Here is a 21,530-nt window from a genome sequence, read left to right as displayed (position 1 = left end):
GTGGTGGGATGTCGGTTGTGACGCCACCCACGGGTTGTGGTGATGGTGGGCACCACCGCTGCTGGTGACGGGGGATCCCGGGAGCGATGGCGGAGAGCAGCTAAGGTGTTGACCCCTCCGTGGGTAGGGATGGTAGGTCCCGGGGCCCCGGTTGGGGAGAAGGGAGGAGGGATAGGTGCAGGTGCCGATGTGGGGAGGCAACGTGGACGCGGGTGCAACGTTGCGGTGCAGCGCGGTGCCGTATGGCACTGGTGTACTCACTCAGGTAGACAAGAACAGAGTCTCTGGTAAACCAAACAGCTGGATGGACGGGGCCCGCAGTCGGCTGCGGTGTCTTCACTCTCCCCGGACAGGTTGATGGTGGCTGTCGTTCCCTGCACCTATGTGTAAGTGTTTGACTCCTATGGCTTCCCACGGGTAGTCCGCTCCCCGGCTTGTACGTGTCGGGAGAGCCCGTTTTGCCTGCAGGCGCTGGCCCTTGGATCTCTGGCCGTTGGCGGTGGCTCTTATCCGGACGGGTTGGGCTGTTGCCTTCTGACGGGACTTGGTTGGGAATGAACCCCTGAGGTCCAGACCGCAATCAGAATTTGACCTTTACGGCGGCTCCTAGCCTAGTCGGGGTCTGAGTACCCTGCCTTGGTGCTTGGCTTCAATCTTCTCCCCGGTTTGGTACCAGCGGGTCACCGCCCGACCCCGGTCCTACAGTTCTGCTGACATCCACCAACTCCTGCAGACGGCCACCACCGTCTGCCGACCTTGCTGATTGTGCCTGGTCTCTGACCCAGACACACACAGACTTTCCTCCTCTCACTTCCACCTCTCCACTACAACTCCTCAACTTGACTCCTCTTCACTCAACTCCAACTTCACTCACTACTTTTCTCGACTCAAGGCCTGTGAACTCCTCGGTGGGTGGGGTCAACCGCCTGGCTCCGCCCCACCTGGTGTGGAGATCAGACCCTGGAGGGAGGCAACAAGGGTTTTGTTTGACTGGTGTTCCTGACCGGAGGAGGGTGTGTGTGTATGTGATGTTATTCTGTGACCCCTGGGGTCCAGGGCGTCACACTCCCCCTTGGTAAAACGCAGACCGTTTGCGGGCTGCCCGTCTATCACCGGTTTTATTTTCTGTAAAAGATAAATAACAGGGAAAAACAATGGAACGCATTTTTGTCAAATCTTGCCTGACGGGAGGCATGTTACTTTAACGTTGCAAACATTAATAAAAACACTTTTAATAACAACGGACGGGTCCCAGTTCTTGCGCTTCCCCACCCAAACAACCTAAACCTTGATGCTGCCCCTAAGAAGCGGGTAGCACCCTTTTTCCCCAGTCCAGAAAACAGAACCTGGTTCAGGTTATCCAAGCGGGAACGGGTACGGTATCTCGCACCCGACTGTCATTCAGGGGGCTCCACGTCCAGGGGGACCCCTGACCCCGGAGGATGGTCACCGGTCCTGGTGGTGACCGGACCCCAGCCTGCTCTGCTGCGGGTCCCTCCTCCAACCTGCCTCTCCGGAGGCGGTTAACGGAACTCCAGCCCGGAATTATTTACAAGCCCACAAGTTCGTGGGTGGCCTGCTAGTTCTCGGCCATGTTCATGAGCAGTTTCTCAAGTGGGCTGCTTTAGGGAGGTAACGTGGCAAAAAGGGGACAACAACATACTGATGGTCCCAACGGGGACAACGGTTCTTCTGCAAATCAAGTGAGGATCTCGGGTGATTAGTGCTCATTCATTCAAATATTTACACAATCAACATACGGCACCCCTAGATGGCAGTTTCCCTATACCTAAGCGGGGGCCTACCTAGGTTGGGGCGTGTGGACCTTCTGGGCCCAATGACGACATTGGGGGGCACTGGGACAGAGGAGACAACTGGTTCCTCTTCCCGTGTGTCGGGTATGGCATGTGGAGACCTACGGGTTCTTGGTATAGGTGCATCCCTGGGCACTGGTTCAAGCGGTTCACTGGCGGTTATTTCCGTTTCCACTTCTTCCACGGGTTGTGGGAACATTATCACCGGAATAATCACCGCGCCGTTCTGCATAGGCCAGTCTACTGGGAAGTCACCCATCACTGTGTGGATCACCTCTTTCTTTTCCCCGTTCGGTATGGGGACTGGGACTTCATTTGCCAATCGTAAGGGGTGTGGGCATCTCTTCAGGTGGTCCCTGGAAACTGTAGCCGTGGTTCTCCCCTGGTCGCGACTAATCAGATAAGTCTTCTCGTTCTCCCATCCAGTGGGCTGTATGACGGGTTCTTTCCCATTGATCATCAAGCTTATGGGTTCTCCTCTTCCGTTTCAGCACTATATCCCCAGGCTCAAAGGGGACAGCCGGAGCCCGTCTGTTGAAGCGCTGCTCTTGCTTTTCTCGGCTCTGACGCAGATTCTTTTCCACATATTCCTGAGTCCGTCGGTACTGTGCCTGCCACTTGGTATCCCAGTTTGCAGTAGCGGCAAGAGCCTCTGGAGCGTCCAGGCCCATTTCCAGGTCCACCGGCAGCCGGCCCGGTCGGGCTCTCATCAGATATGCGGGTGCACACTTGGTAGAACTACAGGGAATATTGTTGTACATGGCTACCAGGTCGTGCAGCTTCTCCGGCCACAGGTTTCGTTCTTCCAACGGTAGTGTCTTGAGGAGACCCAGGACCAAGTGATTCATCTTTTCACACATCCCATTGGTTTGGGCATGGTATGGTGTGGTCCTGATTTTCTTGCACCCGTACAACTGGCAAAACTCCTGGAACATCTCTGCTTCGAAGGCCGGACCCCGATCCATGAGCACTCTCTCCGGGTACCCATGCAGTCGACAGAAGTAGGCCTGGAATGCTCTAGCTGCGGTACGACCTGTCAGATCTTTAACTGGAACAACCACCATGAACCGTGAGTAGTGGTCTACGATGGTTAGGGCATAGGTATACCCATTTCGACTAGGTGCGAGCTTGACATGGTCCAAGGCGACCAATTCCAGCGGATGGACGGGAGGCCGTATTCGGGATACGCCAGGATTTCTTCCCCTGTTAAGGCTGACTTCAGCTGGTGAAAGGACTCCTCGTGCTTCTCTTCCCACACAAACGGGGGTCCGGGGGTCCTACCACCCTTGGTCTGTCCCACGGGGAGGTCTTGCATTGGTGCAGCCATCTTCGTGTACCCCTTGATGAAGCGGCGGTAATAGCCCACCAGGCCCAGGAACTGCCTCACCTCCCTCACTGTGGTCGGCCGCGGCCAGTCCCGGATAGCGATAACCTTCTCAGGGTCTGGGGCGACACCTTCTGCACTCACCACGTTGTTGAGGTACTGCACCTTAGGCTTCAGCAGATAGCACTTGGAGGGTTTCAGCTTCATCCCGTACTTAGCAAGACACGAACACCTCCGCCAGATGCTCCAGGTGAGCTTCGTACGTCTGGGAATACACGATTACATCATCCAGATACAGTAAGACAGTTTCAATATTAAGATGTCCCAGGCAGCACTCCATAAGCCGTTGGAAGGTCCCAGGGGCATTGCACAGCCCAAACATCATGCTGTTGAACTTGCAGAGTCCCATGGGGGTGGCAAATGCAGTCTTCTCACGATCTTCTGGTGCAACCGCCACCTACCAGTATCCGCTGGTAAGGTCGAGGGTAGAGAAATAGTTAGCCGTTTTCAACGCAGCTAGCGACTCTTCAATACGGGGGAGAGGATAGGCATCCTTATGCGTTATTTGATTGATCTTCCAGTAATCCACACACATTCTCATGGTGCCATCCTTCTTCACCAGCACCAGTGGAGCTGCCCAGGGACTACAACTAGCCCGGATGACACCTGCCTCCTTCATGTTCCTCAACATGTCCTTAGCGCATTGATAGTGTGCTGGTGGGATTGGCCTATACCTTTCTTTGATGGGTGGATGTATGCCCTTGGGGATATGGTGTTGAACCCCTTTAATCCTCCCGAAGTCTAGCGGGTGCTTGCTGAAAACCTGCTCATATTCCTGTACTACCCTGTATACCCCCTCTTTGTGATGCGTGGGTGTAGTTTCAGTGCCTACATGTAATTCCTGGCACCACTCCTCTAGTTGTTCGGGGGGTGTGCCGCTATTGGTGGGGGGTGCAGAGGTAGGAGGGGTGGCTTCGTGAATGGCGTGGGGATCTATGGTAAGAAGCTTGGCAATGGTAGCGTAACGAGGAAGCCTAACTTCTTCCTCCCCACAATTCAGCACTCTCACAGGCACTCTCCCCTTCTTGATGTCAATCACCCCTCTGGCCGCCATCACCGTGGGCCAGTGTTCTGAAGGCGTGGGTTCCACCATAGCCGGGTAATCGCACCCTTGGGGGCCTACTGCTGCCCTGCACCAAATCATCATCTCGCCACTTGGTGGCACCACCAAAGGGGCCACGTCCATCACCCACACTCCACCAATCTCTCCACCCATCAAGTTCACTTGCTGCCGATGCAGGAGGGCCCGGATCTCACGCTGCACTGCCCTCTGTTGGCCTCCTCCTGCAGTGGCGGACAACTGTTGCAACAGACTCAGCACTTCCCCCATACAATGCTCAATCCTATTAGTCCCTAAAATTACTTTTGGGTTATGGTCACTGGATTCATTCAGCACCACAATCATCCCTTGGTGTTTTAACTCGGTACGTCCCACAGTCAGGGTCACTTCTTTAAAGCCCACCTGTGTCATAGAGAGCCCATTGGCTGCAATAATGGTCAGGCTGTCATCAGGGGGGGCATGTTCACTATCATCTATCAACCCAATACCGCTGGTACAACGTATATGACATAGTGGTTACCTGTGATTCTGTGTTCAATAGGGCCATGGTCGGGACGCCGTCCACCGCCAGGGGGATGATAGGGCGGCCTCCAACGTACCGGTCTCGCCAATGAGTAGAGCCGTTAGGGTCTACTCCTGAGGATTGGCCCTTGGCCCCAGGGGTTGCTCGGTTAACGGGCATCGCCGGGAATAGTGACCAGGCTTGCCGCACCTGTAACAGCTAGGAGTTCCATACCGCTGGTCATTGGTCTTTTTCCGCTGCATCCAGGGGACATCCTCCGGGCTGTTGGCGAGCTGGATCTTCTCCAGGGGCTTGACTCTTGTCGGAAGCTGGAGTGCGGCGAGGATCCGGGCGAGGTCTCCATCCATGCGGCGGACTTGTGCGGCCAGCTCCTCCATCAGTCCACCGGGCGCTGCAGGGGCCGGTGGAGCCAGGAGGGGAGATGCTACCGAGACAGGAGCGGTTTCAGCCGGCCATGGGGTTACATCAGGGGTGTCAGGGTTTGGGACCTGCAGGGCCTTGATGGCCCGCTCTTTCAATACGGTAAAGTCCAGATCGGGATGTTCCAGGGCCCACAGCCACAGCTGCTTGCGGTCCTCCGTGGACCCTAGCCCCTGCAGGAATTGTTCCACTAGCATCTTATTGCTGTCCACATCGTTAATGGTGTCCACTCGTTTCAGCGTACGGAGGGCAGTCTGCAGGCGCAGGGCATAGTCTCTTATGTTATCTGCAGGTCGCTGTCGGCATTGGTAAAACTGCATCCGCAATTCAGCTTCGGTGCGGGTCTCGAAAGCGGTTTGGAGTTTCTCAAAAATGGTAGTCACTGAGGCCCGGTCCGCATCGGTCCAGGTCTCCGTCTCCTGCTCAACCTCGCCGGTTAGCTGCCGTAGCACTACCGCCGCCCGCTGTCTGCCGGTCATAGCATACAGGTCAAAGACCGGGCTAATCCTTTTCCGGAATGCCTGCAAGGTATCAGTCTTCCCATCGTATTGCAGCAGCCAGGTAGCACCGGGCACATAGGGCAGGGCGATCGGCATTACCTGGGCGACCGCTGGACCCGCGGCCCCCCCGCGTCTGCGGCTGGAGCGAGGGCTGCCATATTACCATCTCCGGGCGCCGCGACCGGCGCCCCTCCGACAGCCCCGTCAGGCGCAGACATCTTTTTCTCACCCCCTTTGGTTCTCTCCGGCACCTCCTTCTCCTGGGGGCGGGGCTTCACTTTTCGCACCTTACCTGCTCGGGGAAGACGACTCAAGCGGGAACTTTCACGCCCAAGATGACGGACTTTCAAATTTTTCGTCCGGGCACCGCCGGCAGGGACTGCAAGGCGCACTTCTAGTGGTAAGTAGATGGGTAGGATCCTGTTCGTGACGCCAAGTTGTCGCGGGCGGAGGGGTTGGGAACGCCGCTCGCCTGGGAATCGCTGGCACTCGGGTCTGGTGCTTCTGCTCCTTGGTGGCTCGAGCACAGGGCCGGACCCGGGGGCTCGAGCAGCGCCTCCTCGCCCACGAGTGAAAAGGGAGGGAAGGTTTGTGGTGGGATGTCGGTTGTGACGCCACCCACGGGTTGTGGTGATGGTGGGCACCACCGCTGCTGGTGACGGGGGATCCCGGGAGCGATGGCGGAGAGCAGCTAAGGTGTTGACCCCTCCGTTGGTAGGGGCGGTTGGTCCCGGGGCCCCGGTTGGGGAGAAGGGAGGAGGGATAGGTGCAGGTGCCGATGCGGGGAGGCAGCGTGGACGCGGGTGCATCGTTACGGTGCAGTGCGGTGCCGTATGGCACTCTTGTACTCACTCAGGTAGACAAGAACAGAGTCTCTGGTAAACCAAACGGCTGGATCGGTGGGGCCCGCAGTTGGCTGCGGTGTCTTCACTCTCCCCGGACGGGTTGATGGTGGCTGTCGTTCCCTGCACCTATGTGTAAGTGTTGACTCCTATGGCTTCCCACGGGTAGTCCGCTCCCCGGCTTGTACGTGTCGGGAGAGCCCGTTTTGCCTGCAGGCGCTGGCCCTTGGATCTCTGGCCGTTGGCGGTGGCTCTTATCCGGACGGGTTGGGCTGTTGCCTTCTGACGGGACTTGGTTGGGAATGAACCCCTGAGGTAAAGACAGCAATCAGAGAATTTGACCTTTACGGCGGCTCCTAGCCTAGTCGGGGTCTGAGTACCCTGCCTTGGTGCTTGGCTTCAATCTGCTCCCCGGTTCGGTACCGTCAGGCCATCGCCCTCCCCCGGTCCTACGGTTCCGCTGACCTCCACCAACTCCTGCAGACGGCCACCACCGTCTGCCGACCTTGCTGATTGTGCCTGGTCGCCGACCCAGACACACACAGACTTTCCTCCTCTCACTTCCACCTCTCCACTACAACTCAACTTGACTCCTCTTCACTCAACTCCAACTTCACTCACTACTTTTCCCGCCTCCAGGCCTGTGAACTCCTGGAAGGGGTCAACCGCCTGGCTCCGCCCCACCTGGTGTGGACACCAGACCCTGGAGGGAGGCAACAAGGGTTTTGTTTGACAGGTGTTCCTGACCGGGGGAGGGGGTGTGTGTATGTGATGTTATTCTGTGACCCCTGGGGTCTAGGGCGTCACACTATCAGCTGCGATTTAACGTGTGCCGGCGCGGAATGCAATACCCCCCCCCAGCTGCGGCCCCGTGATGTGATCGCAGGGCACCGATGGGTTGTCATGACAGCCAGGGATCAGCAGATGACCCCTGTCTGTTATGCCAAACTTCCTATGAACGCCGGCTTATAGGAAGTCAGCATTTCTGCTGTACAAAGTGGTGCTGATGCTGTGCTCTATACAGTACAAGTGATTGGATGATTGCAGCTTCAAGTCCCCTCAGGGGAATAGTAAAAACAATAAAGAGTTTTAAAAAATATAAAACAAACCCACAAAAGTTCAAATCACCCTCCTTTTGCCCCATTGAAAAAACAAAATACAAATTTGGTATCATCAAGCTCCGAAATGCCTGATCTATCAAAATCTAAAATAAATTTGATTGGTAAAGGGCATAATGAGAAAAAATAAAAATGCCAGAATTAAGTTTTTTGAGTTGTCACAACATTGCAATATAATGCAATAAGAGGCAAAACAACAAAACAACACATCTACCCAATAATGGTATAATTAACCCCTTAAGGACGAAGCCAGTTTTGTACTTAATGCCCAGGCCATTTTTTGTAATTTTGACCAATGTCACATTATAAGGTTATAACTCTGGAACGCTTCAATGGATCCCGGTGATTCTGAGATTGTTTTTTCGTGACATATTGGGCTTCATGTTAGAGGTAAATTTAGGATGATATTTTTTTATTTTATTTGTGAAAAAATCTGAAATTTGACAAAAAAATGTAAAATTTTGCAATTTTCAAACTTTTAATTTTTATGCCGATAAACCAGAGAGATTTGTCACACAACATAGTTACCAAATTACATTTCCCACTTGCCTACTTTACATCAGCGCAATTTTTGAAACAAAATTTTTTGGGGTTAGGAAGTTAGAAGGGTTCAAAGTTCATCAGCAATTTCCCATTTTTTCAACAAAATTTTCAAAACCATTTTTTTAGGGACCACATCACATTTGAAGTGACTTTGAGAGGCCTGGGTGACAGAAAATACCCAAAAGTGACACCATTCTAAAATCTGCACCGCTCAAGGTACTCAAATTCACATCAAAGAAGTTCATTAACCCTTTAGGTGCCTCACAGGAACTAAAGTAATGTGGAATGAAAAAAAAAATAACATTTTACCTAAAAATGTGGCTTTAGCACTAATTTTCTTACTTTTTCAAGAGGTAACACTAAAAATTGGACCTCACACTTTGTTACCCACTATCTTATGAGCACGCTGATACCCCACATGTGGTCAGAAACCTTTGTTTGGGCAAATGGGAGGGCTTGGAACGAAAGGAGCAATATTTGAATTTTTGAAAGCAAATTTGGCTGAAACAGATTGCGGGCATCATGTTGCATTTACAGGTCCCCTAAGGTGCCTAAACAGCAGAAACCCCCCTCAAGTGACTCTATTTTGGAAAATAGACCCCTTATGGCTTCTATCTAGGGGTATAGTGAGCATTTTGGACTAACAGGTACTTCACAGAATTTGATAACATTAGGTTGTCATATTGAAAATTTTTATTTTTTTAACAAAAATGTTGCTTTAGCATCAATTTTCTCACTTTTTCAAGAAGTAACACCAACACTTGGACCCCATAGTTTGTTACCCTTTTTCTTATGAGCACGGCAATACCTCACATGTAGTCAAAAAGTTCTGTTTGGACAAACAGCAGACCTTGGAAGGGAAGGAGCAATATTTCAATTTTGGAAAGCAAATTTATCTCTATTTGGAATAGTAGATTGTCATATTTTCAGAGCCTATGTGGTACAAGAACAACATAAAACCCACATAAATGTATTTTTTGAAAATGATACCCTGTAATGTATTTATCTAGTGATGGTAGTGACTAGTTTGCCACCACCATTTTGTATGCAGTTGATGCAACACATGCATGTGCCTATAATAGATGGTGCACCATTTGGTCTTCAGGGTAAAACTGATGGAATTCCAGGACCAATTCAAGGCTTACAGAGACATTGAGCTATCAAACAAAAAAATCTTTCCAGGAGTTATTACTCACAAAGGGCGGCATACCCCTAAAAACATATTTGTTGATTATAAAACTTGGTCTTGCTAAGAAAACACTTATTTCGTAATTGCTTTTGTAGCAGGAAGAAAAGTGTGGAAGAAAAGAGTGAAGGGCAAAATATGGAGGAATAAGCAGCCACTATGTGGCAAACCTGAGTCTGTTCCAAAGATGAATGAACACCAGCGGGGCAAGAAGGACAGGTTTATTTTTCAAAGAGACTGGTCATACAACGTCTTCTAGCCCCATCAATCCCTATATGAGGGATGAATGTGCCAAGCGACGTGGTACATCATAACAGGTTTCTGCCCGCCAGGGTAGGAACCGCTATGTGCACAAAATAACCAATATCCTACAGAATGCTAAAAGTTATGGCCTGTTCAGGAGGTTCGGCAAGAACCATACAGTATAGCCCATAGCGTATGAATATGGAACAGCCTCATTGTTAGAGATCCTCCAATAAAATGATCGTGCCCATATTACCAAGATAAAGAAGTAATATAAATGCAAAGACAAGTTTTGTGTAGCATGACAGTCGTAAATACCGTCAAACTAAGATAAATGGTAAAATAAAATGTTTGTGAGTGACTGAGTCCTGGAAAGTTGTCAAATGATCAGACTTTTCAAGAACGTTAGTGGGGTCCACATTCTGGAGTATGCAGACGTGGGCATGTGGACGAGTATTTGTCTGAATAATAATTTGGGATGGGATGATTGATAGTTGTGTGGAAGGTCTCAAAACAGGGGGAGAGACAAAGGCCTGGTTGGGACGGGCACATGGGGCAGTAGTAGCGAGAATCTCTCCTCCTGCCGTGTTTGCTACAAACCCGACATCTTTTTTGAGAACGGTTGTTGGTGGGAGTGGAAGGGATGGGGTGATTAAAATGGCGCTCCGACAGTTTTCGCACATCCTCCGACTGGAAGGCTTCCTCCTGTGCCTCCGAGTCAAAAATGAGATGCTCAATAATTGTCTCCTGATATTGGAGGAAGGCAAGTGGTCCTTGCGATTTTTTTATAGAGCACAAAACTATTATAAATAGCTATTTGGATCAGGTAGATTGCTACCTTCTTATACCAGGCCCTTGTCTTCCGCTTGACCAGATAAGGCTGAAGCACCTGGTCGGACAGATCTACGCCTCCCATGTACTTGTTATAGTCTGCAACACAGACTGGCTTCTCTTTGTCCCTGGTGGTGCCCCTGTCTCTGACCGTCACAGTGGTGCCCGCATGCAGGGTGGTGAGCATGAATACGTCCTTGCGATCTCTCCATTTCATGGCAAGAAGATGGTCACTTGCCAGTGAGCAGGACGCACCCTTCTCCAGACGTCTGGACACCAACTGTGACGGTAGACCAACTCTGTTTTTACGGATTGTGCCACAGGCCCCTGTGTTTGCAGCATGGAGGGATTTATAAAGGGGGATACTGGTGTAGTAATTATCTGTGTACTCATGGTATCCTTGCTGTAAAAATGGGGTCATTAGCTCCCAGACAATTTTGCCTGAGATGCCAATTGTCTGGGGGCAGTTTGGGGGATTAATTTGGCGGTCCCTACCTTCGTATATTAGAAAGGTGCATGTGTACCCGGTTGTGCTTTCGCACATTTTATATAATTTTATACCATATCTGGCACGTTTGGAGGGTATAAATTGGCGGCATGACAGACGGCCCTTGTAACTCATAAGGGACTCGTCTACAGAACCATTTTTTTCAGGGGTGTATGAATTTAGAAAGGAAGCTTTTAGGAGGGAAATTAGGGGTCTCAATTTATGAAGGCGGTCATAGTTTGGGTCATTTCTTTGGGGGGCTTGGGCAGTATTACTAAAATGCAAGAATCGTAAAAGGGTCTCATATCGGGATCGGGGCATTACGGCTGCAAACACAGGGGTGCTGTGGACACTTTTAGTAGCCCAGTACAAGCGAAGAGTGTTTTTTTCTTTACTAAACCCATGTTGAGGGTAAGGCCTAAAAATTTTTTTTTATTTCTGGGACGGTTGTGGGGATCCAAGAGCGGGAATGGATGGAGTTGGGGTTTTGGGAGCGATACTGATGGCCATACAAATTGGTTTGTTGACAATAAGGTCTAGTACATCTTGGTTTATAAAGATTTTGAAAAAATCGAAGGGGGCAAAATTGGTTATATTTATTTTGATTCCAGGGGCTGCTATGAAAGGGGGAATTTGGGGGGAAAATGATTCGTTGGGATACCATAGTTCAGGTGGGACCGCAGTACTTGGGCCTGCCGCCGAAGCTCCAGCAGTGACGGGGCCTGCCACCGAAGCTCCAGCAGTGACGGGGCTAGCCGCCAAAGCTCCAGCAGTGGCGACCGACTCCGCTACCATTGGACTGCGGGATCCTGTGGAGGATGCGGAGTCGTCACTATCTGAAAATCCCTCGATTTCAGAGGCAGACTCTGTATCTGATTGTAAACCTACAACTTCCCTGAAAGGGAGGGTCTCATTGAGAACACAAAACCAAAAAAGATCCCAGTGATCAATTATACCAGTATATAGAATAAAAAGGAAGATCGCTGGTAAGTAAAGGAGACCAAAAGCAAAATATAAGGTGAAATACAAAGAATTTTTAATAATAAAGTGTGCGTGACATAAGGACAGACAGTAGAGGCGAACAGAGTCTTAAAGTCGCCAGACACAAAGAATGCACAAACATCACCAGCAGATGACAGACCAGCTACTAAACACGTGGGTCAGGTTTCAAAAAGGACAAATAGCCAGGAGAAAGAAAGGAAAAGCAAATGAATCAAGGGGTAGATTACCCATAGAAAGCTTTCCCTAAAACGGTGCCAATAACATGTCATGTAATAGAGTTATGGCAAATTTACCTTGAGACATGTTAAAGTTGTTTAGCCGGCAGGCTGGTGGTGGTGGGCAGGGCCTCGACGCGCGTTTCACCGGGTGTGGCTTCGTCAGGAGGCTGGCCATCGTGCATAACATGTGGGTTGATAAAGAGTGTTGCAGGGATCAAAGGCAAATCGGCGCGCTCCGCGTCATGTTGCCCCGCCTTCCAGGGCAGGGGCCGCCGGGCACCACGTGAGAGTACAGAAGGAGGACAAACATCATCCCACCATTCGTCACAAAAGCACCCGGAAGCCCCCACCGCAGAAGGCGCAGACAGTACATGCGCGCGTCGCGTCTGTGCCCTAGGTACGGCCCACCAGATAATGACGTGGGGTAAAGATAATTAAGGGAGGAGGGAGTGTCGAAACAACCGGACATATGCGTCACGGAGTTCAGACACAGAGGCCCTCCCACCACAGAGGACGCAGACAGCGCTTGCGCGCGTCGCGTCTGTTCCCTGAATATAGCCAGCCAGGCAATAATGCCATGGAGGAAAGGTAATTGAGGGGGAGTGTCAAATAACCGGGTGGCTACGTCACCGGGTGGCTACGTCACGGGGTTCAATCACAGAGGACGCAGACAGCGCATGCGCGCGTCGCGTCAAAGATCTGGATACAAGGCCTCCCAGCGACCGTAAAATAAAGGACATAATAGCATAATAGCTGGGGGTATAAGTCCGGGCGCCTGTGTGTTAATCCAGACCCATGAGTACTCCAAGGGTGGAAAAAGGGTGACCGTTTGGAGGGCAGTAGGCTGTGACCAGGGTAGAGTAAAGGGGCAGGATAAGGGGACCAGTCCCCCCCCCCACACAGGAAAGAGCACAAAGCTCCATAGCAACTGGACAGAAGAATATGCCGCTCATCTCCAAATCGGGCGCAGACGGCAATTTATGTGGACAATACATATGACAAGATAAGTGATAGAGAGAGGGCAGAGAGGAATCGTAGATTGGAATACCAAAACATGTGATCAAGAAGCCATCACGGAGTTATAGAGGGGTCCTATAAAGCATGCCAAAATAAGGAAGAATTTGCAAGGACTAAAAGGGCCCCTGTATATAATATGTAGTGTGTGGAAGAGTGGGGGGGTTATTGTTGGAGGGAGGAAAGGGATGAAAAGGGAGGTGATGAGGGGGGAGGGAAGAGAAGGGGGGGGAGGAGGACAAGGTAAGGGCACAGGGATCAAAAAGGATAAATGGACCCGCACATATTGCGGGTAACTATAGACATCTCCAAGAAGAAATAAATCAAAATAATAGAAATAAAATTAAACGCATGATCCGAGTACAGAGGAAAGACATGATTAATGTTCCAGTCAGAGCAGAAAAAAGTAAGAAGGTCAGGACATTCAAAAAACATACAGAAAATGTGTCATGAATATACACATAATAATGAAACATGAATTAGGGGATTCCCAATAGCCGTCTTCAAAAGTCCATATTGCATAAATCCACTCCAGTATATGTCCAGTCGGTCTGAGGAGGCGCAGCCAGCCACGGAACAATTCGGTCAATACATACTGGGATAAAAAGATCCCTGAAAATATAAACCACAGAAATTAAAATCAAGTTAAAAAACATACAAAGATGTCCAAAAGGGCCCAATTAAAATTTGCGCAGCATATTACAGAAAGGATTTGAAACTAATCGCCTCGTTCAGGCCCATGGGGGTGACCGTATCCAGGGTGACCATCCACCTTGTCTCTTTTTGTAGGAGTCTCTTTGTAATGTCACCTCCCCTAATGCCCATATAAACGTGATCAAATCCACGTATGCAGAGGCCACGAGGGTTACTGGAGTGGTGGAAGAAAAAATGTTTAGGGATGGTTTTTAGTTTTTCTGGTTCAAGGGTTTGAGCAGCATTTCGAATATATCTAACATGCTCCTGTGACCGAACTCTCAAGCTGCATGTGGTCATGCCAATGTAAATCAGCCCACACGGGCATGTGGCATGATAGATGACTGCCTCCGTATTACAGTTGATAAAATGTACTATCCGAAATTGCTTGTCTCCACGGGAGTTACTGAAGTTAAATCGCTTGGGAATATATTGACAAGCAGAGCATGAGCCACATGGAAAAGAACCCCAAGGGGGTCCACGACTAAAAAATATGAATTTACTCCTTGGGGGAATATAGTGGCTCTTGGTAAGTAAATCCCTTAAATTATGTGACTTGCGCCAAGTAATGGAGGGATGTGGGGTAAGGGTAGTTTTTAAAACCCTATCCGTAAGCAAGATTGGCCAGTGTTTTTCCAGGACCTTTTTAAATTCTTGTGATTTACAGTTAAAGGAGGTAATAAACGTGACAGTGTTGTCTCCCGATGTTCTCTGAGTTCTATCACTGGACAGCAGGGTCTGTCTAGAAATGCTACATGCCCGCTGGTATCCCCTGTTGATGTCCACAGACCAATATCCCCTGTCTTTAAACCGACTGGACAAGATGGAAGCTTGATTGTGAAATGTCGTATCATCCGAACAGATCCTCCGTGCACGGAGGAATTGTCCGATGGGGATAGAACGCTTTAACTGTGGGGGGTGTGAGGAGGAAAAATGCAGGAGTGAATTAGTTGCGGTTTGTTTACGGTAAATATCAGTCCGGAGAGAGCCGTCGGGCTGTCTACAGATAGATATGTCCAAGAAGTCGATCGAGGTCTGACTAAACTTCCAAGTCAGACGAATATTCCAGTCATTGACATTGAGGAGTTGTAAGAAGGTATTGAGCTGTGACATGGAACCCTGCCAGATGAAAAGCACATCATCTATATAGCGCATCCATGAGACAATATGTTCGTGGCCCACAGTGTCAAGGACTGCCTCCCTTTCCCACAGGCCCAGGAATAAGTTGGCATATGAGGGTGCGTAAGCAGCCCCCATAGCCGTTCCCTGGAGCTGTAGGAAGGGGCGGTCCTTGAACACGAAAAAATTGTGGCTGAGAATGAACCGAAGGAGAGATATAATAAACTCCTGAAGAACTGGTTCAAAGTTAGTCATATGCAAAAAGAATTCGTCAGCCTCAATGCCCTGTGGATGACATATAGAAGTATACAGGGATTCCACGTCGCAGCTCACCAACCACATATCCTCCTCGAAGATCACCCCGTCCAGTCTTCTCAAAACGTCGTTTGTGTCCTGTACAAATGATGGTAAGGTTTGGACACACTGCTGGAGAAAAAAGTCAACAAAGTGGCAGATTGGTTCACAAAGACCCCCAATGCCAGAGACTATGGGTCTACCAGGTGGGGCATGGGGGTCCTTGTGAATCTTGGGAAGGAGATAAAAAGTAGCAACAACAGGATGAGTAGGCAGCAATGAGTCATACATTTTTGGGGTGATAGCATGAGTTTCAACACTGTCATCCAGTAAAGATTTCAATTCCTGGGTAAAGGCAGCCATAGGGCAGCTGGTCAACCGTCGATAACAAAGTTTATCGTTGAGTTGCCTGAAGGCTTCAGCCTCATACATGCAGGCGCCCGGACCTATGCCCCCAGCTATTATGCTATTATGTCCTTTATTTTACGGTCGCTGGGAGGCCTTGTATCCAGATCTTTGACGCGACGCGCGCATGCACTGTCTGCGTCCTCTGTGATGGGGATTCCCGTGTTTGAACCCCGTGACGAAGCCGCCTGGTTATTTGACACTCCCCCTCAATTACATTTCCTCCATGGCATTATTGCCTGGCTGGCTATATTCAGGGCACCACAGACACGACGCGCGCAAGCGCTGTCTGCGTCCTCTGTGGTGGGAGGGCCTCTGTGTCTGAACTCCGTGACGCATATGTCCGGTTGTTTCGACACTCCCCCCCTCCCTTAATTATCTTTACCCCACGTCATTATCTGGTGGACCGTACCTAGGGCACAGACGCGACACGCACATGTGCTGTCTGCGCCTTCTGCGGTGGGGGCTTCCGGGTGCTTTTGTGATGAATGGTGGGATGACGTTTGTCCCCCTTCTGTTCTCTCACGTGGTGCCCGGCGGCCCCTGCCCTGGAAGGCGGGGCAACATGACGCGGAGCGCGCCGATTTGCCTTTGATCCCTGCAACCCTCTTTATAAACCCACATGTTATGCACGATGGCTAGCCTCCTGAAGAAGCCACGCCCGGTGAAACACGCGTCGGGGCCCTGCCCACCACCACCAGCCTGCCGGCTAAACAACTTTAACATGTCTCAAGGTAAATTTGCCATAACTCTATTACATGACATGTTATTGGTACCGTTTTAGGGAAAGCTTTCTATGGGTAATCTACCCCTTGATTAATTTGCTTTTCCTTTCTTTCTCCTGGCTATTTGGCCTTTTTGAAACCTGACCCACGTGTTTAGTAGCTGGTCTGTCATCTGCTGGTGATGTTTGTGCATTCTTTGTGTCTGGCGACTTTAAGACTCTGTTCGCCTCTACTGTCTGTCCTTATGTCACGCACACTTTATTATTAAAAATTCTTTGTATTTCACCATATATTTTGCTTTTGGTCTCCTTTACTTACCAGCGATCTTCCTTTTTATTCTATATACTGGTATAATTGATCACTGGGATCTTTTTTGGTTTTGTAGACTCTGTATCTGAGCCTGAACTGCTGGCGGCAAGCAGCGTGTATACCTGCTCAGCAGTGAATGTTCTGCAAGCCATTTTTTTTTCACTGCCTAACTAAAAAAGAAAAAATACAATTTTTTTTTAACCCTAACACTAAAGGCTGCTTTACACCAGACAATCTATCGTGCGATAGATCGTCGGGGTCACGGTTTTTGTGACGCACATCCGGCATCGCTGGCGATGCCGGCCTGTGTGACACCTCCTAGCGACGCAGTATCGCTCACAAATCGTGAGTCGTGTACTGCTCGCTAGGTTCCATAATATTGTTTAATTTAGTAGTTCATCGTTTCCGGGGTAGCACACGCCGCTCCGTGTGAAACCCCGGGAAAAATGAACAGTAGCTCACCTGCGTCACGCGGCCGCAGCCGGCTATGTGGAGGAAGGAGGTGGGCGGGATGTTTACGTCCCGCTCATCTCCGCCCCTCCGCTTCCATTGGCCGGCGGCCGTGTGACGTCGCTGTGACGCCGAACGTCCCTCCCACTCCAGGAAGTGGACGTTCGCCGCCCACAGCGAGGTCGCACGAGAGGTAAGTATGTGTGACGCGGGTTACTGACTTTGTGCGACACGGGCAGCGATTTGCCCGTGACGCAAAAAGGACGGGCGCGGGTACGATCGATTGTGAAATTGCACAATCGGTCGTACCGTGTAAAGCAGCCTTTACCCTAACCCTGATCTAAAATAGAAAATGAAAAATTCTAACTAAGGGGAATGCTGAAAGAGGTGATGAGGATATTTGGGGTGAGGATATTTGGGGTGAGGATATTAGCTGAATTTATGATAAACTATTCTTTTTTTTTTTTTACAAGAAGCAGCAGCAGATGTAGTCTCTCTCTCTCTTCTCTCCCAGATCAACTACAAGGGAGAAAAGAGGGAGGCAGACCCAAATGCTGCCATTTCTGTAAATATTTTGGGTATTTTATCACTGTGATAGGATCTACCACAGTGATAAAATGCCAGGAACCAATGAAACTGGTTGCTATGTGGAGGAGGCAGATTCTTGTGGACACACTGCGCATGCGCCCGCCATTTTGGACCAGGAGAGAAGAAGGGGGGCTGCGGGGGACTTATAATTTTATTGAGGTACCAGGGAAAACCGGAGGGGACCGGGGGAGCACACGTCTGACCCATCTGACATGTTTGAGCACGTTAGATGGGACAGAAGAAGCTGATTGCAGCGGTCGCATACATCGCATGCGCCCGCTATTAGACAAGCTGGAGGAGAATGGGGGAGGGGGCATTGACGGTACTTGGGCACCGGGGAAGGACCGGAGGGGACCGGGTGAGCTTTTTCTCATGTCACAATCTGGTGATCTCTCTCAGATGTGAAAGAGATCACCAGATTGTGACACTTCTCGGCGGCCGCACAGAGCTGGCGGTCGCCATTTTGGAGGCTGAAAGCATGGTGGGGATCGGGGGGGGGAGGGGGCGTGTGGGACCGTGCCAGCACCGGGAAAGGACCGGAGGGGACTGGGTGAGCTTTTTCTCATGTCACAATCTGGTGATTTCTCTCAGATGTGAAAGAGATCACCAGATTGTGACACTTCTCGGCGGCCGCACAGAGCTGGCAGTCGCCATTTTGGAGGCTGAAAACATGGTGGGGATCGGGGGTTGGGGACCGTGCTAGCACCGGAGGGGACCGGGTGAGCTTTTTCTCATGTCACAATCTGGTGATCTCTCTCAGATGTGAAAGAGATCACCAGATTGTGATACTTCTCGGCGGCCGCACAGAGCTGGCAGTCGCCATTTTGGAGGCTGGAAACATGGTCGGGGTCGGGGGGCGGGCCGTGGGGGACCGTGCTAGCACCGGGAAAGGACCGGAGGGGACCGGGTGAGCTTTTTCTCATGTCACAATCTGGTGATTTCTCTCAGATGTGAAAGAGATCACCAGATAGTGACACTTCTCGGCGGCCGCACAGAGCTGGCGGTCGCCATTTTGGAGGCTGAAAACATGGTGGGGATCAGGGGGTGGGGGACCGTACTAGCACCGGAGGGGACCGGGTGAGCTTTTTCTCATGTCACAATCTGGTGATTTCTCTCAGATGTGAAAGAGATCACCAGATTGTGACACTTCTCGGCGGCCGCACAGAGCTGGCAGTCGCCATTTTGGAGGCTGAAAACATGGTGGGGATCGGGGGGTGGGGGACCGTGCTAGCACCGGAGGGGACCGGGTGAGCTTTTTCTCATGCCACAATCTGGTGAGCTCTCTCAGATGTGAAAGAGATCACCAGATTGTGATACTTGTCGGCGGCCGCACAGAGCTGGCGGTCGCCATTTTGTAGGCTGAAAACATGGTGGGGGTCGGGGGGGGGGGTGGAGACCGTGCTAGCACCGGAGGGGACCGGGTGAGCTTTTTCTCAAGTCACAATCTGGTGATCTCTCTCAGATGTGAAAGAGATCACCAGATTGTGATACTTCTCGGCGGCCGCACAGAGCTGGCGGTCGCCATTTTGGAGGCTGAAAACATGGTCGGGGGGCGGGCCGTGGGGGACCGTGCTAGCACCAGGGGACCGTAGGGGATCTGGGGAGAACATTTTTCTCCCATCTAACATGATTGATCATATCAGATGGGAGAAAAAGCATTTTTCAGCATCGATTATATTTTCTTATATGGGATCGTTGTTACACCAGGTGTAACGGCGATCACGTGACCGGGGGATGGAAAAACCATCCCGAATCATGATCTTCAGGGTCTGAGCTGAAACCCCGGAGATTTTCGGATGCTGGGGGGCGCTATTTACTTTTTTCTGCCTGCCGTTTATAAACTGTTGTAATGGGGTTAAAAATGGCAGCTCACCGTACAAAAATAAGCCCTCACATAGCCCCCGATCCCAAAAATGAGAACGTTATGGATCTTAGAAAATGGAGCCAAAAGTACTTTTAAAAAAAACAAACAAAAAAAAAAACCAAATTACGATTTTTTTTTTCACCGCTTAACTAAAAAAGCAAACAAAAAAACCCCAACTATACATGTTTGGTATCTATGAACTCGTACTGACCTGGGGAGTCATATTAGCAAGTCAATTTTACCATATAGTCAACGTGGTAAATGAAAGAATCATTGTGGAATTGTTTTTTTGTAATTTCAACATACTTTTTAATTTTTGCCAGCTCTAGTACATTTTGTGGCAAAATGCAAGGGGTTATTCAAAAGTAGAACTCGTCCCAGCAAAAAACAAGCCCTCATATGGCTATCTTGACAGAAAAAAAACAAAACGTTATGTCTCTTGGAGCAGGAAGGGGTTAATAGCACTTCACATAAGAGGGAAAGAAAACTACATAGCTGACTTCTAAAGCCGTAATCACCTGAACCAAGGAGAATGGGCTCTGAATCCAGCAGACTTCAACCAGATAGTAGACTGGGTCTTCCGGACATAGACCTGTTCGCAAACAAACAGAACAGGAAAGTGAGGAAGTTTTGCTCACTGAATCCCTGAGAAGATCCGCATATGGTAGACACCATCCTGGTCAGATGGGACTTTAATCTAACTCATGCCTTCCCACCAGTTGATTCCTGCAGTTCTGAGGAAAATCAAAGAGGATCAAGCAAGGGTTAAATAGCGCTGTTTTGGTTTCAAGAGGCCATGGCTCTCGTGGATGAGGTTAATGTTGGTCACCGAACCATCAGTATTACCCGAGGTTCAGGATCTACAGAGCCACAAGTTGGGGACTCCTGGTATAAAGAATACAAATTTTACATTTACTCATCATCTCCCACCATGATTAGTGCAACAACTTTCTCTGTGGCATGACTGCTAACACATTCGCACTTCTCCACTCTGTCCTTAAGTTTGCTGTCCAACTAATCCATCTCTCTCCTCGTTACTCTTCTTCTTCCTCCCTCTGAAAATCCCTTTATTGGCTCCTCATATCCAATTTAAAAACTATACAGTCTGCAATATATTTTGCTATCAGGGCCAGCATACCTCAGGCAAATTGGTTTCAATATAGGTGTCAGACTAAGCAGAATGCCCAGAGCCAGCGTCACCACTAGGACGTTGCGTGATGAGGCCATTTATAGTGAGAACATACAATGCTGATTCATTGTGGCTCCTTCACGAGTGGCACATTATTGCGTGGAAGTTAGACCTGGCAAGATGTGCCGGATTAAAGCTAGAAGAATGTCTGGTGCTGATATCACTTGGTCAAAAAGGAAGATCAAAAGCTGCAGAAATATAATTTAGTTTGAAGCTTGGAATGTATCTAACCATAAACCAAGGCAAACTCAACATTATCAAAGACGAAATGAACAGAACATGACTAGTAATAAGCATATATACTTGGCACTATTCGTTGCTTGAATGAATATTAAGGTATTAGTGATATCCATTACTCTATCACGCTAGGTATAGGGAAGTACCATGTATACGGCAACAGGGAAGGGAGATCATATGTCTAGGGAAGGGGGAGATGGTGACCCCTGAATAAACCTTCTGCTGGCCCCTGGCTCCCCTGATCACCATAGATAAGTCCCACACCTATGCGCTGAGCAGGATACCTAGCCTGGCTGACCCTGATCTAGGTCCTAAGTAGGGAATGGATGGCATGAGCGCTTAAACAACCCCACTAAGCTTTACTGAAGAGACAAGGACCACAAACGGGGAGTGAAGGAATAACTTATCTCCAAGAAGACTCAGGGAGTGAAACAGCAACAAATTACAATGTTTCTTCAGATGATTGCAAGCT

General features: G+C 49.8%; 1 long non-coding RNA gene across 1 annotated transcript; it reads right to left on the bottom strand.

Annotated features, from left to right (window-relative positions):
* Nucleotides 1–11,965: 11,965 nt before the first annotated feature.
* LOC142250583 (uncharacterized) lies at nucleotides 11,966–20,225 on the bottom strand. The gene is made up of 2 exons (XR_012725226.1): nucleotides 20,151–20,225; nucleotides 11,966–13,797 (listed from the first exon to the last, which is right to left on the bottom strand). It is a non-coding gene; the product is annotated as an uncharacterized LOC142250583 (long non-coding RNA).
* Nucleotides 20,226–21,530: the final 1,305 nt, after the last annotated feature.

This window comes from Anomaloglossus baeobatrachus, chromosome 9 (genome assembly GCF_048569485.1).
Source record: "Anomaloglossus baeobatrachus isolate aAnoBae1 chromosome 9, aAnoBae1.hap1, whole genome shotgun sequence".
NCBI lineage: Eukaryota > Metazoa > Chordata > Amphibia > Anura > Aromobatidae > Anomaloglossus > Anomaloglossus baeobatrachus.
The sequence above is the reverse complement of the archived record's forward strand: the minus strand, read 5'-3'. Positions and strand labels throughout refer to the sequence as shown.